This window comes from Piliocolobus tephrosceles, chromosome Y, assembly GCF_002776525.5.
Source record: "Piliocolobus tephrosceles isolate RC106 chromosome Y, ASM277652v3, whole genome shotgun sequence".
In the NCBI taxonomy this organism is placed as follows: Eukaryota; Metazoa; Chordata; class Mammalia; order Primates; family Cercopithecidae; genus Piliocolobus; species Piliocolobus tephrosceles.
In genome coordinates, this window is record NC_045456.1 from 5,268,136 (window position 1) to 5,282,109 (window position 13,974).

The following is a 13,974-nucleotide window of genomic DNA, read 5'->3' on the forward strand; positions in this document are numbered from 1 at the left end:
GCTTTATTTTTAGCTACTGGACTTTGCAGGGAAGATCAGAGTCCCATTTTAAACTTCTCTTTCATCCCTAACCTTCAAATGACACTCCTATACTTTTTGTTTAATTTTTTTTAAGACTCAGTTAAAGATGGCCTGGAGCACACTTAAAACAATACAAAACAAGAGAAATAAACCAGATGGCAAAAAATCATAAATCAGGACAAGCTGAGCTGAACAAGCTACAAAGGAAGGCATGGTCAAACTGTGAAGGGAAGAGGCGCTTCATCCCTCATGGATAAGTCTCCATTATTGCTTCCTTGCAAAGGAAAGCTCGGAGGTCATCTGGGGTGTGTGTGTGGAGGGGGTGTTATACCTCCTCAACTTGTCACAAGCAAGGCTAGAAAAAGCTGCATGATAGTTGGAAACCTCCAAAGGGTCAGTACTCAGAACAGGTCAGTTGGGCATTGCTTCCCATATGATAGAAAAATAATAGTCTGTGAGGATCTTTGTTTTAATTGAATGATGATAAAGGTAGAGAAAGAAGAAAAAGAAACTGACCCAATGTATCTGTGCTGTTTCTAACACATGATGAAAACAATGAGAACTACCCTCTAGAAAAACCATCCATCCTCATCTTTTCTACAAACATCCATAAAAGGACATACCTTACACAAACATCACTGGCATCCTCTGGACTAAGGAAGGCAAGAAGGGGACTCTAAAATTCGAGACCCATCTTGTTTTGCCATGTCTCTGATACTGGATTAAATGTTTGGACTTTTCCATGAAGATAAGGGCTTCAGTTTTGGGAGATTTGTTTTGTTTTATTGGATCTGTGTGATAGCTGGTAGAAAGTAAAATATTCAGGAGGTATTGTTTACATGTACTAAGGATATATGGACATCTGTCAACCTGCATTGGGCTGGCCTTTCAGCTCTTACAACAACTGCCATATATTTCTAGTACATTAAAAAGCTTAAAAAAAAAAAAAAAAGAAAGAAAAACTGGGCCTCTTAGGCAAGAGTACATGTCCATTAGTTTTAGACACTTACAAGTACATGCTGTTCTGTTGTAAAACAACACACAGAAAATCTGGCACTAAGTTTCCCACCCTGGAGCCCTGTTTACAAATATACTGAATTATAAACCCCAGAACATCATCTTCACCCTTCTCCCCATTTTATCTATGTGATCTGAAAACTTGAAGAAGGTTTTCCAAGGCATGCTTGTCACTCTGAATTTATGGGCACAGACAATGCCAAGGACTCCCGTTCACTACACACTGAATGTTTTGCACCACCCAATAAGGACTCTCAGAGTGGGAGAAGAAATGTGGTTACGTGTTGGGAATGTAAGCAGCAAAAAGGGATTACATCAATAGACCTAAATCTGTCTATTTCCTTATCATCCTCCACCCTCTTTGTTGATAGCTGTTATGAGTGCATCAGAGTTTGCTGCAAATGGCTTTTCTGAGCCGCCCTAGAACTTTGTGGATATGCTAAGGAAATAATGAACTGGTAGTGGATTGTCTTTCCCACCTGCTTCCAGAGCTTCCAGAATTTTCCCAATTAGAGTACTCATTGCCTTATTATCTCTAGTCAAAGTAAGCATTGCACTGTGTTGTAATCACTTGTTTAAATCCTACCTTTCTTGTCATACCGAAGTACTCCAGAAGGAGGGGCAGAGATCACCACTGCCTTGTCGTTACCAATCTATCCCCCAAACCTTGCAAGGTGCATGGTCTGTAATAGAAGGTTAATAATATTTGTTAACTGAAATGCACTGATAACAGAGTGAAAAGGGCTCCCTCTTGTAGGGTGACCAATTGTCCTGGTTTGCCCAGGACTGAGGGGCTTTCCAGGCCCTGGCACTTTCAGCACTTAAACCAGGACAGTCCCAGGCAAAGCGGGAAGGTTTAAACAACTGATCTCTTTTCATTTCTGCACCACCAGATCCAGGTTGCAGACCCGCCCTCGCCTCCCAGGAGTTCCCAACCCTGTCGCACCTGTACATACAGCTGCTCGCCTCACCCATCAGCTGGAGGGAGGGGGCAGCCTTCTAAGGTGACATCCCTTTGTGCCCAGTTTCTGCCCAATGACAAATGACTACCTTAGCCACACTGCCTGGTCAGTTTCCTTATGAGAGGCAATAATGGTTTCTTTATTTCCCAGATTCAGAAAATGGGCAGGTGTCAGAATGATCACGAGAGATGCCCAAATTTAAGCTGTGTCCCCGAGTCTACCCAAAGGTGGGCATGATGCCAGATATCTGTGCACTCCAGATGAAAAACTGCTGCTCTCCTTTCCTGGCCACCTGCAAACCCATCCCAGGTCCCCCTGCCTGTCAATTTCTAAAGCTCACCTTCTTTTCTCCCATATTAGGATTAATGGAGGCTAGGTGCTGAGGTCCCTCTTTGCACCACAATTATGCTGGGGATGTGATAAGGGAACATGAAGCTCACTTGAATCTTAAGGGAAAGATAACCCAAGACAGTCTTGCCACTCAGGATTCAGAATGCTTGTTTATGCAGTGGTGAGTGGATTTTGCCACCAGTTTGAAACAAGTTCACCCATGGGCACATCATTCTTGCTTACATCTAGGATGCCCTTCTATAGACTATCCAGAAAACATAAGTTAAAACTGAAGGCAAGGGAAAAGCCAAAAACAACCCAAATGTCCATCAATAATACATAAACAGTCCTGTATTCATATAATGGAATATTACAGAGCAATAACAGAATGAATTACTGATACAATGCAACAACATGGATGAATCTTGAATATTTACACTGCATAAAAGAAACCAGACAGAGAAGTACATACTGTCTGATACGCTTCCTATGAATTTCAGGCTGGGCATGGTGGCTCACGCCGGTAATCTCAGCACTATGGGAGGCTGAGGCGGACAGATCACTTGAGACCAGGAGTTCGAGACCAGCCTGGCCAATGTGGTGAAACCCTGTCTTTACTAAAAATACAAAAATTAGCCAGCTGTGGTGGTACACGCCTGTAATCCCAGCTACTCAGGAGGCTGAGGCAGGAGAATCACTTGAACCCGGGACGTGAAGGTTGCAGTGAGCTGAGATCGTGCCACTGCACTCCAGCCTGGGTGACAGAGTGAGACTCTGTCTCAGAGATAAAACAAAACTGAAGTTCAAAAGCAAACAAAACTGATCTTTGCCATTAGAAGTCAGAGTAGTGGTTACCTTGAGCCAGAGAAAGAGAAAAATAATGATTGGGAAGTAAATGTTTTGCAGGGGCAGAAATGTCTTGATTTGGGTGGTGGTTATATGAACGTACACATAGGCAAAAATTTATTAACTTGTACACTTAAGATGAACTCACTTTACTTACTTTATACCTCAATTTAAAAAGTAAAACAAAAATACAAAAGCAATGGAGGAGATACTTGCTTTGAGCTTGATCCAGCAAGCCATGTCAGGCATGTCATTTAACCCTGGGGAAAACATTCTTACCTCCTCTGTAAGTACATTATTCTACCTACCTGCTTTGGCTGTCAAATTAAATTAGATAAAACTGAGTGGGGTGGTTGTTCAATCTCATTTGTTAAATGTGTGCTCGACAAAGGCAATGCTGTCAATCCCAATGAAATTAGAATTTGTCAAATGACGAAGCTGATTTTTTTTTTTTAATAAAAGACAAATTTCTGCATTTAGGACTTACTCTCAAATCTCTTTCTAGCAGCTGTATCTCTCAGCCTATTAGTCAAAGGCAGGCACCCAGCCAGCTGTTTGCTGGATTCAACTTCTCCGTACATAATAATTTCAAAGGTCGTGTATATGTTAATTTACTACCTGGTTGTTATTCAAAAAGATTTTATTACATCACTTTATGGTTATTTATTCTTCCTCCTCCTCTAAGAAATTCTGGATACTAGAACACCCACTGGCAGGGTAGCTCTGGGTGAGTATGAGACTTCAAAGAAATCACTGTTGTCATTTTTCAAATTAAACATGAACACACACAAGCAATATGTTTTGGTCGGACATAATTATGATCACCATTGTCTGGAGCTAGAAGCAAGAAGTAGTTTAAGCAAAAATGGTTCGTATGTTTTTTTAAAGAAGAGAGCAAGCGAGATACCCACAGCGTGCCTATCTAAATCATTACTTGACAATAGCAATGCCCATGTGGTGAATTTGACAGTGTCTAGGTCTTTATAATTTGACTGGCTTTACTTTTTTCCTGGGGACAACCTAAGGGCTTCCTCGCTGATTATAAGGCAATGCAGTTTCATTTTCTATGGGTTCTGTGAGGCCCACAGTATCCTTAAGCTGGGTTCATATGGGAAGAGAATAAAACACCAAGAGGAGAAAAAAGGAGGTTGAGGAGAAGACAGGGTAAGGTAAGAGAGACGGGATTCCAAGGTAGCTTACAGGAGGGGAAGGTGGTGGGTTGATGGAAAGAGGTTGCATATGTAACACTATTTCATATGGCAGGCGTCACAGAAAAGGTTTTTATGGTGGTGGCTCAGGGAGGAGAGTTGTGATGAGAAAGGCAAATGGCAGAGAGCCACAAGAAGAGGGAGGCCTGGAGAGATCAGGCCCAGATAAAAGCACTGATTTGCTTTCAAATGAATATATCAGTGCCTCATTTACTCTTCACCAGCACCTGTAATCTCAGAGATCTCCCCAACACGTGTTCATGTTGGAGAAAAGAATGATTCAAGCACAAAATCGTCAGTGAGTGATCACCATTGTTCTTCTGCTCAAATGTCACATTAAGGCGCCCATACGCTACCATTCAGAAATCTATTAGTAACATAGCAAAGTCAGGAACTTCCCTGACCTACTTTTACCAGACAGTGGATGCTTCTAATTCTGCAATCAATGAAACAGTAAAATGATTAGAAAATGTGTGTAGCATAGTGTGGGATCAGACCAGGCAAACACAGCCACTGGGGAAAGGTTACTAGAATGTAACTTAAACAGCTTGTGTGCTTCTAAATTTGCCCCAGGCAATGAGGGGCATCAGGCCAAAGGGAGTCCTTCAAAACCAAAACCACAATCCTTCCTCTACCATCCCCAACTCTTGGATAGCCCGAGTTTATCTGTGCCTTCATATTCCCCGCTCCCCAGCCCTTCCTTTTCCAGCTGTGCCCTCCACACAGATGAACCAAGATCTGTATCTGCAATTTGATGTCTTGCCCTCTTTAAATGCTGTAGGCCTCCAGATCACCCCAGCCCCACTGAGATAGGTCCATGTGTTTATCCTCCCAGAACCACAAACTCAAACTCAAATCATCAAACGTTATAGCTAATTATATCCCACTGCCCGAAGCCTCACCTCCTTCCTCTGTTCCCTTTCTTATGTGGAAAAATACCCCTCCAAGAAAAGATGAAAAAGAAACTGGACAAACTGCCTCGTGCAGTATGATTTTTCTACCTAAAAAGATTCATCTTGGAATTATTTTTAAAATGCTCATGCTTACATTACAACTGAATTTTGGAAAATTTAGAAAAAATGGAAAAATTCATTCAGGAGTCTTATGCTGCCAACAAATCAAAACTATTTGACTTTATTGCTTTGTTTTTTATAGGAAACAACCTATCATGGCAGAGATACAATTTTCGTCTTTTCCTTTTCACACTGTATTTTATGATAAGCCATTTTCCTCAGAGATACAGAGCTGTTGAGAATTCCCTTAAGTAACAATGCCCACCCCTCAACTCCCACCCCTGCAATCCCCATGTCTTAAATGATTCCATTTCCTCACATATTTTTGGAGTTACATGTCTATCATGCACAGACAGCACTGGGAGTGACAAGGACAGGGAGCAATGGGATCAAGCTGTCTGCCTTCATTGTAGCTTAAAAATTAAGTACTACAGATGCTCCTTGACTTACGATAGGTTTATGTCCGTCATAAGTTGAAAATATTGTAGTCAAAAATGCATTTCATACACCTAACCTACCAAAATCATAGCTTAGCCTAGTCAACTTTAATGTAAGCTCCGAACACTTATATTATCCTATTGTTGGGTAAAAAAATCTAACAGCAAGCATATTTTATAATACAGTGTTGACTATCTCAGTAATTTATTGAATACTGTACTAAAAGTGAAAAACAGAATGGCTATACAGGTATTCGAAGTACAATTTCTTTCTTTCTTTTTTTTTTTTTTTTTGAGATGGAGTCTCGCTCTGTTGCCCAGGCTGGAGTGCAGTGGCACGATCTCAGCTCACTGCAAGCTCCACCTCCGGGGTTCACGCCATTCTCCTGCCTCAACCTCCTGAGTAGCTGGGACTACGGGCGCCCCCCACCATGCCAGGCTAATTTATTTTTGTATTTTTAGTACAGACAGGGTTTCACCATGTTAGCCAGGATGGTCTCAATTTCCTGACCTCGTGATCCGCCCGCCTCGGCCTCCCAAAGTGCTGGGATTACAGGCATGAGCCACCGTGCCCAGCCTCAAAGTACAATTTCTACTGAATGAGTATGACTTTTGCACCATTGTAAAGGTGAAAACAAATTATAAGTTGAACTATCGTAAGTTGGGGGCCATCTGTATTTATTATGGTCCTCCACTGAGTCAGCCCCTGATCACAAGCTTCTCCACAGCAAAGATATCTGATGATGGCCTTGCTGAACCCTAGACCAGGTGATGCAGACAGTGTCATGGAATTTGCAAAATCCCCAGACAAAATTAATGTATGTGCCAGAAAGCATTTTTCCTTGGGGAAGAGCATGGTTAAATTTGGATTCTCCCAAAGGCAGACCCTGTGACCAAGATCTGAGTGCATATAGTGTATGTAGAAGGGGACCTCAGGCAGCACCCATGGAGCAGTAGAGAAGTGAGAAAGGAAAGAAAGGCAAACAATTCAGGATGTGTTAATAGGCAGCTGACTGCTATGAGCAACTGAGGCTCAGTCCCACTGGGAGTTAACCTCAGGTTTCTCCCTACTGAGGGAGAGAAAGCAGGGGCATCTGTCTTCCAGTTCCATTGCATCATCGGTTGAGGGCTGCTCCTGGTGGCATATGTTCCAGAGCCTCTTGCTTGCCCTGTGCCTGGACTAAGCATGCTTCCAGGGCCAGTACTGAAGTCTTGCAGCAGAGAACTGCAGGGGTTTGAAGTAAGCACACAGATGGGTGGAGATGGGTCAGCCAAGATAGCTTCCACTATAGAGATAATCGGTCAAAGAGCGAGCTGCTGCAGACACCCAAAAGACCAAAGCCCACCAGTGTGCAGGTGCAGGCCTGTTTGTTTCTCTTTCTTCACTCTCTGAAATCCTTCCTGACATCCTGTGGATGGGCATCAGGCTGGATTTTACCAAGGTCTGAGTTCCCTAAAAGTAAATTGGGTACCTTTAGAAGTTGTCTGCACCCAGCTTTACAGGGCTTCTAATGGGAAATCTTGGCATTGGAGCCCAAACCACAGCTCGCAGATCCTGAAGCAGCCAGTGGCCCTACCAAAAATCCCAACTTACCTCCCAAGGAGTAATTTAATCACTGGGAAACCTGGATCATAAACACTGAAGTTCTCAGAAATGATGTCTATTTGGCCGTGGAATTCTGTGTCCAGGCAAGCCTGCCACCCTTCTTAATGTGGCCCTCTTTCCCCAAAGGAGAGAAGTCAAGACAGGTCTTATGCAAGTTGACTGCTTCATTCTTCCTGGGAAGCCTGCTGGGGTAAGTTGGGGGTTTTGTTATTGTTGTTGTTTGATTTTTGGCAGGGGGTTATTTTTTGCAAGCTCTATCTTTGTCAAATGCTATCACAGGCAACATTAAGACAGCTCTACATATGGCCACAAAAAGACATGTTCAAGAATATTTGTAGCAGCTTTATTTGCAATAGCCCTGAACTGGAAACCACCCAGATGTCCGTCAGCAGGAGAATGGATAAACAAACTGTAATACATCCATACAATAAGATGCTACACAGCAATAAAAAGGAAGGAACTAGTGATACAAGCAACAACATGGATGAATCTCATAAGCATTATGCTAAGTGAAAACAGCCAGACAAAAAGACTACCTATACTGCATGATTCTGTTCATATGAAACTCTAGAGCAGACACAACTAATCTACCAATACCAAAGTAAGAATGGTGTTTGCCTGTGGGAGATATTGACTAGAAAGGGGCTCAAGGGAGCTCTTTTGGGTGCTGGGACTGTATTCTATTTTGATCTGGGGTATGATTATATGGGTGAATACACATGCACTTAAAACCTATCAGCATGTAAGATTTGTGTACTCTGTGACTTTACTGTATGTGTCATATATACCTCTATAAAAAGGTAAGATAGACTAATATAACAATAAGTTAAAAGAACAGTGAAATAAAATAAGACAGCTCCAGAGAATACTGTCTCTCTCTCTCTTTCTCTAACTGTGACCAGTGGAAACTTAAGCCCTTCCCTAGAGCTTGGTCTCCTTAGGGAGAAAATGTTCGAGAGGGTTCTCTTAGTGAAGTTGGCATTTTTGCCACAGGAAACAGAGAAGACAGGAGGAAAAACTCAACATGAACCCAGAGGTCTTTGGTGCGCAGCATGAATAGTTTGGGGGAATTTAATCAGGACCGCCTCAAACGCACGCACACATACAAAACACAGCACCTCATGCATTGAATCACATCCACACACACTCCATGCCCCATGCCACCCGCAACACCACATGCACTCACATCCCACACTGCTGCTGCAACACACCCAACACAGTCACACACATAGGACTGCACACATCACACATCATATACACGGCACACTCACATACTCAACCACATCACACTGCACAGACCTGCACACACACAAAGCACCCATCACATGCTCATACCACAAGGGATCACACACACACACACAGCGGAAGCAACCCCTCCCCTCTCAGGGTCAACTCTTATAGTGCCAGTGCAGTTTGGGTAATCACCTCCTTCTTCCCGCTGCCAACCACAGCCACTGTCGTCATCATCATCATCATCATCATCGTTCCAGAAACATCCCTCATGGACAGGAACATCTCAGTGTGCACGCAGCTGTGCCTGCAAACAAAGACATCTGCCTGGAGCCACCTGCTCACCCCAAAAGCTGTCTGGGCACATCAGGTTTCCGCCTGGTTCTGTGGAGTGAGTGTCCTGGAATCTTCAGCTTCAGCCCTGACAGGAACTCTGCGGTGACATCTATGCACCGTCCTCCTCCCTCTCTCTTTCCCTGTCCTACTGGCCACTGCCCCCCTCGCAGTAAGGAGTCTTGCTTCCCTTCTTAGTGTGGAACAGTGTCCATCCTGGGCCCAGATCAGCCCTGACCTTCCAGACAATGCAGACTTCGTTGCCACGGGAATGCAGAGAAACCCGCCAATATCCAGAAGTGTCATCCTCTCAATTTGGGATGCTGGCACCTCCTCGCTGTTAGTCTTTGCCTTGGACTCAGAACATAGCTGTAGCCTTCTGAGATCCTGGAAAACCCTTTTTTTCTGCTGTTGTTACCTTAACTTGAAGAACTAACTCCACTGAGTCCATTTCAATATCTGTTGACCATCTGGACCTTCTGCAGAAAATAGGTCTCCATATGTGGAAGACAGTGAAAAGTTCCCATCAGCGTACCCACCATTTAACTCTGAGGAATCTCCCCCAAAGATAAATGCACAAGCAGGTTTATCACAGCTCTTTTGTGTTATAAAGACTGGAAACAACCTAAATGTCAACTGAGAGGGAATTGGCTTAGTTAATTATCCCAGATTATTACACCAAATATTACCCAGTCCTTGCAAAGGAGGACACAGGTTGGTATGTTCTGACTTGGAAAAAAATGCCCAAGGAAATTATTTAAGGGAAAAATAGGTGAAGAAGTCATTTGGCAGGAGAGAATATAGATTTTCTATATTTTCTACATGTAACATGAACTAATTTTTGTTGAGTGAGCGTGTGTGTACACATGTGTGTGTTAAGAACTTAAAGAATAAAACCAAGCATGTACCAGTTTTCTCTGATAACATTACAGAGCGCTGTTCCTGTCTTTGTTTGAGATATCTATAATGTTTTAATTTTTATATATGTGTTACTTTTTTCAGTCAGAAAGAGACAAAAACATTTTTTCCTAAGTGTCCATCACTGGCCCCTCACCCATTCTTTTTAAAATCTTGGATTACCAATACTCAGAGGCAGTTGGACCTTGAGGCCAGTGAGTTCAGCATTTTCTAGCTATGGGGTCTGGGCATGTGACTTTGTCTTGTTGAACCTTCCTTTCACCCATCATCAACAAGCCTCATTGAGAGCCTACTCAATGCCACCCTCTGTGCCAATCCTGGGGTGATTGTGGTGGACAAAATGCTCATCCCCTTCCTACTTGGAGTTGCATCTATCGCTGTTAAATAAGGAATCTTTGCAGGGCTACTGAAAGGATTAGTAACATAAACAATTTCAGGCACATAAAAGGCCTTTGAAAACTATAGGCTGCTTAAAAATAAATCCAAGGAGTATGACTTAGTTAAGGTAGGATAAGCTACCTAGTTAATTGCTCCTAACTTGTAATGGTTCAATAATGAAAGCTTATGTCTTGTTTATGTAACTGTCCAGGGTGGGGGCTCCAGATCTGGCAGTTCTGTTCCATGAAATGACCTTCCCTAGGCAGAAGAGGCTCTGCCATCTTTAACTGTGGCTTTCAAGGTGACTCTGGGACTTCACTCTATCCCAGACAGCCAGTGGATAAGAGAAGAGCTTGGAGGAAAACCTAGAAAGCTTTTATGGTTGGACCACAGGTGCTCTCGTCCTTTCTCCTCATATCCCACTGGCCAGAACTCAGGCAGATGGCCACACATACAACTGCAAGAGAGACTGGGAAATGTAGTCTATCTGGGTACCTAGGAAGATAAACAAAACGGGTTTTGGGGACTAACCAGCAATCACTGCCATGGTGAATTAGAGAGGGAAACAAATTCCTATGACTTTGTTTGTGAGTGTTTATTTGTGTCCAGTCTGCAAATAGTTGATGCTCAAAGAAGCCTTTGCTCTAGGAAGTTCAGAAGCTCTTTTTTTTTTTTTTTCTGAACTTCTAGTTTTTTGGAAAAACTCTAAGAAGACATCTGTTTAAGCCTCTCTTTTTTATCATCAAGGTTGTCCTGCCACCGTCTGAGATACTACTAAAAAACAATGCCAGCCCCAAGCTCTGACTTTCACAAGATTTGAGATGCTGTCAAAAATAAATGCCAGCTCCTCAGATTCTGTGTGAAAGAGATGCCAACACACATCTAACTCAAACTAAAAGCTGCAGACAAGAAGCTGTACCATGAATACATTGTCACTGCTACTCCACTAAAGAACCTCACACGTGAACCAGTGAATCCATGGATTAATCATGGCAACTAAAAGGAAATATCATTTTTTCCCTTAAGCTCGCACTTTTCAGAACCAGTACCTGTATGTCTGTCTGTCAGGGGCTTACATTACAGATTCAGAAGGCTTACAATTTAATTCTACAGTATGGTTTGCAGAAAGTCCGTGTGTGTGGTCGAGATAGGGACAAGATGTGTACAATACGATACTATTCATTTGTTCATTTATTTATTCATCCATTCAATCAATATACATTGAGTGACTCCTCAATTACAAGCACTGTGGGTCCCGGGCTGAGGATACCAAGATGGAAGGCACATTCACTGTGTCATGAGGGAGTCAGCTGTGTGAACACACAATTACAATGCAGCAGGACACCTGCTGCAGTGAAAGCACGTGCGATGGCAGTGGAAGAAGCACAAGAAGCAGATTATTAAAAAGGCCACTCAATTCTTGGTTATTTCTCTGATTTACTTGGCACAGAAGCATCAGGTAACTCATCAGAAATCTTCCTATGGCTCATTAGATGAAACGACTGGAAATGTGAAGAGAAGGAGTGCTCTAGGGCCCCAAGGGCTCTTATTTATGCTGTCATTAGAAAGAAAGTGGGCAAAGTACTAGCAGCTGCAGACGTTGGATCTCGTGTACCAGGCATCTTGCATACTTGTCACTCATCCTGACAGGCAAGTATCACTGCCACCCACTGTACAGTTGGCATCTCTGAGGCCAGAGAGATGAAGACATTCGTCCCATTATGTAGTAGTTGGTAGACCTGAGAATTTGGCCCATTTGACTCTAAAGAGCGACCCCTTTCCATTGCATCCCCTTATTGCCCATACTCCATGGAAAACCAGGGAGAGCAGACCCAGTGGACAGAGGGAGGCTTAATCTCACTGCGAGGGAGAGGCAGTAAAGGATGGTGGAAGGCGTTAGCCTCAGGAGCTGATGCTCACCCCCTGGGAGTAATATGAGGATGAACTGCCATCATTCATTCATTGATTCAACATTTATATTAAGGAACTGCTAGGTTCCACGTGCTTGGGGGATACGGCAGTCAGTAGAAAAGTAGAAATAAATATGCTAAAAAAATTTTGTCACCTATGAGAAGTAATAAAACAGGTACCTTTTCATTTTTGATGTTAATGATTAGGGAAACATAAATGATCGGCAAAGTTTTGAGAAAATCAATTTAAGCACAAGAAGACTTTGAACTGTAAAGCTCCAAACTCCTGGAGAAGGTAAAGAATATATGTATAGGGAAAAAATAAAAAAGACTGTGAGGACATGAACCAAAACGATGATAGTGGCAATCTCTGGGTGGTAAGAACGCAAATTATATTTATTCTCTTCTTGCTGTCTTCTCATACTTGTAAATTTTTAAAAGTAAGTATGTCTACTTATGATCATAGAAAAACAAGATTTACTAGCAAGGTGAAGAAAATAAAACTGCAAAAAAACAGAAGAGGAGGATTCCTATGTTTCATTCCTTTCTATCCTGGCACGTAGGCGGTGACCGGCATGTCAGCCAGACAGCTATGCCTCACTCCTATAGTAACACCCAATGATATCTTATTTCAACACACTGCCTGATTATTTCAGAAGTCACTCACAGGAGTAGCCACAGGAGGAAATATGCACTCATCACTCAGATATTAGGGACTGAATCCTGAAACTTGATTTTTCATTAGGGTGTTATGCCATTTTTCAATTAAGACAGGTTGATCTTTTTTTTTTTTTTTAAGTGCTGATGTGTAAAACCTCATTTCCTTCCTTAGCACACTTGCCTGTGGGTTTTATTTGTAATGCATTTCCATGCATTCCGACGAGTGGCAGAGAAACTGAGCTCGTGAGCTATGTTGCGACAGTGCTCCTGGTGCTGGAAAGGAAACTGCAGCTCTGTGAGAACAATGCTCTGGAAAATCTGTGAAATCCAGTTGAACACACCTAAGGTTTTCATGAAAGGGCAGACATTACTCACAGCAGCTTTGACAGTGAGAACAGAGACAGAAAAGCCATCCAGCCCTTCAGCAATGAATGTGCCTGGATGAATTGGTCAGGTCTGATCTAGAAGCCAAGGAAGAACTGTCTAATGTCTTGATACAGTGGATTCATTGCATTATCTTTTTATTAAAAGTATTTTCCATGTTCTTGAAAAAACAAAAGATTATGACCCTACTCCTTCAAGTATTAAATCTAGAAATGAAAATATCCTCACTCAAACTAACAGGGTCTATGAGGGACTTAGGTTCTTAACATAAGATTCTATTTCCTGCTAGAAATATTGTTTCAGAAAAAATAGAAGCAATGATAGAAGGGCCACAGGAAACATCTGTGTATACAAACAGGCCAGCTCACTAGGAATAAAAATGCATTATGCATCACGAAAGTCTAAATATTTTTATTAACATAGTTTGTTAACTAAGAACTGAGAAATAAGGTTCCCTAAGAGTACCCCATCAAATGCTTTCTTCAATATTTCATTTTATTCTTCGGAGAGAAGTTGCTCGGAAATCTTATCTTAGATTTTCGCAATGAGTTTTCTATTAAAAGTTATTTCTTTTCCATTTCAGGCGGAGCAAAGCTCTGGGCCAAGAGGGTTAGGGAATTTGTTTCATAAAACTGACAGCTTGGTGAGCATTCAATCACTCGGCACTCCACAGCCCAGGAGAACAAATAAGTCCTTTGCTGATGCCGCTCCAGACACTTTA

The 13,974-nt window shown here is 42.4% G+C and overlaps 1 protein-coding gene across 10 annotated transcripts in view; it reads right to left on the reverse strand.

Moving 5' to 3' along the window:
* The window catches only part of RAI2 (retinoic acid induced 2), a 65,997-nt gene that overhangs the window by 30,881 nt on the left and 21,142 nt on the right, over positions 1 to 13,974 (reverse strand). For 3 of the 10 annotated variants that reach the window (XM_023199018.1, XM_023199020.1, XM_023199021.1), the window contains exon 2: positions 7,429 to 7,625. The exons of 5 other annotated variants lie outside the window; for them this stretch is intronic. The gene's annotated coding sequence lies outside the window, so the exon portion shown is untranslated. The remainder of the gene's footprint in view (positions 1 to 7,428; positions 7,626 to 13,974) is intronic. 2 more of the 10 variants (XM_023199017.1, XM_023199014.1) reach the window with 1 other exon arrangement.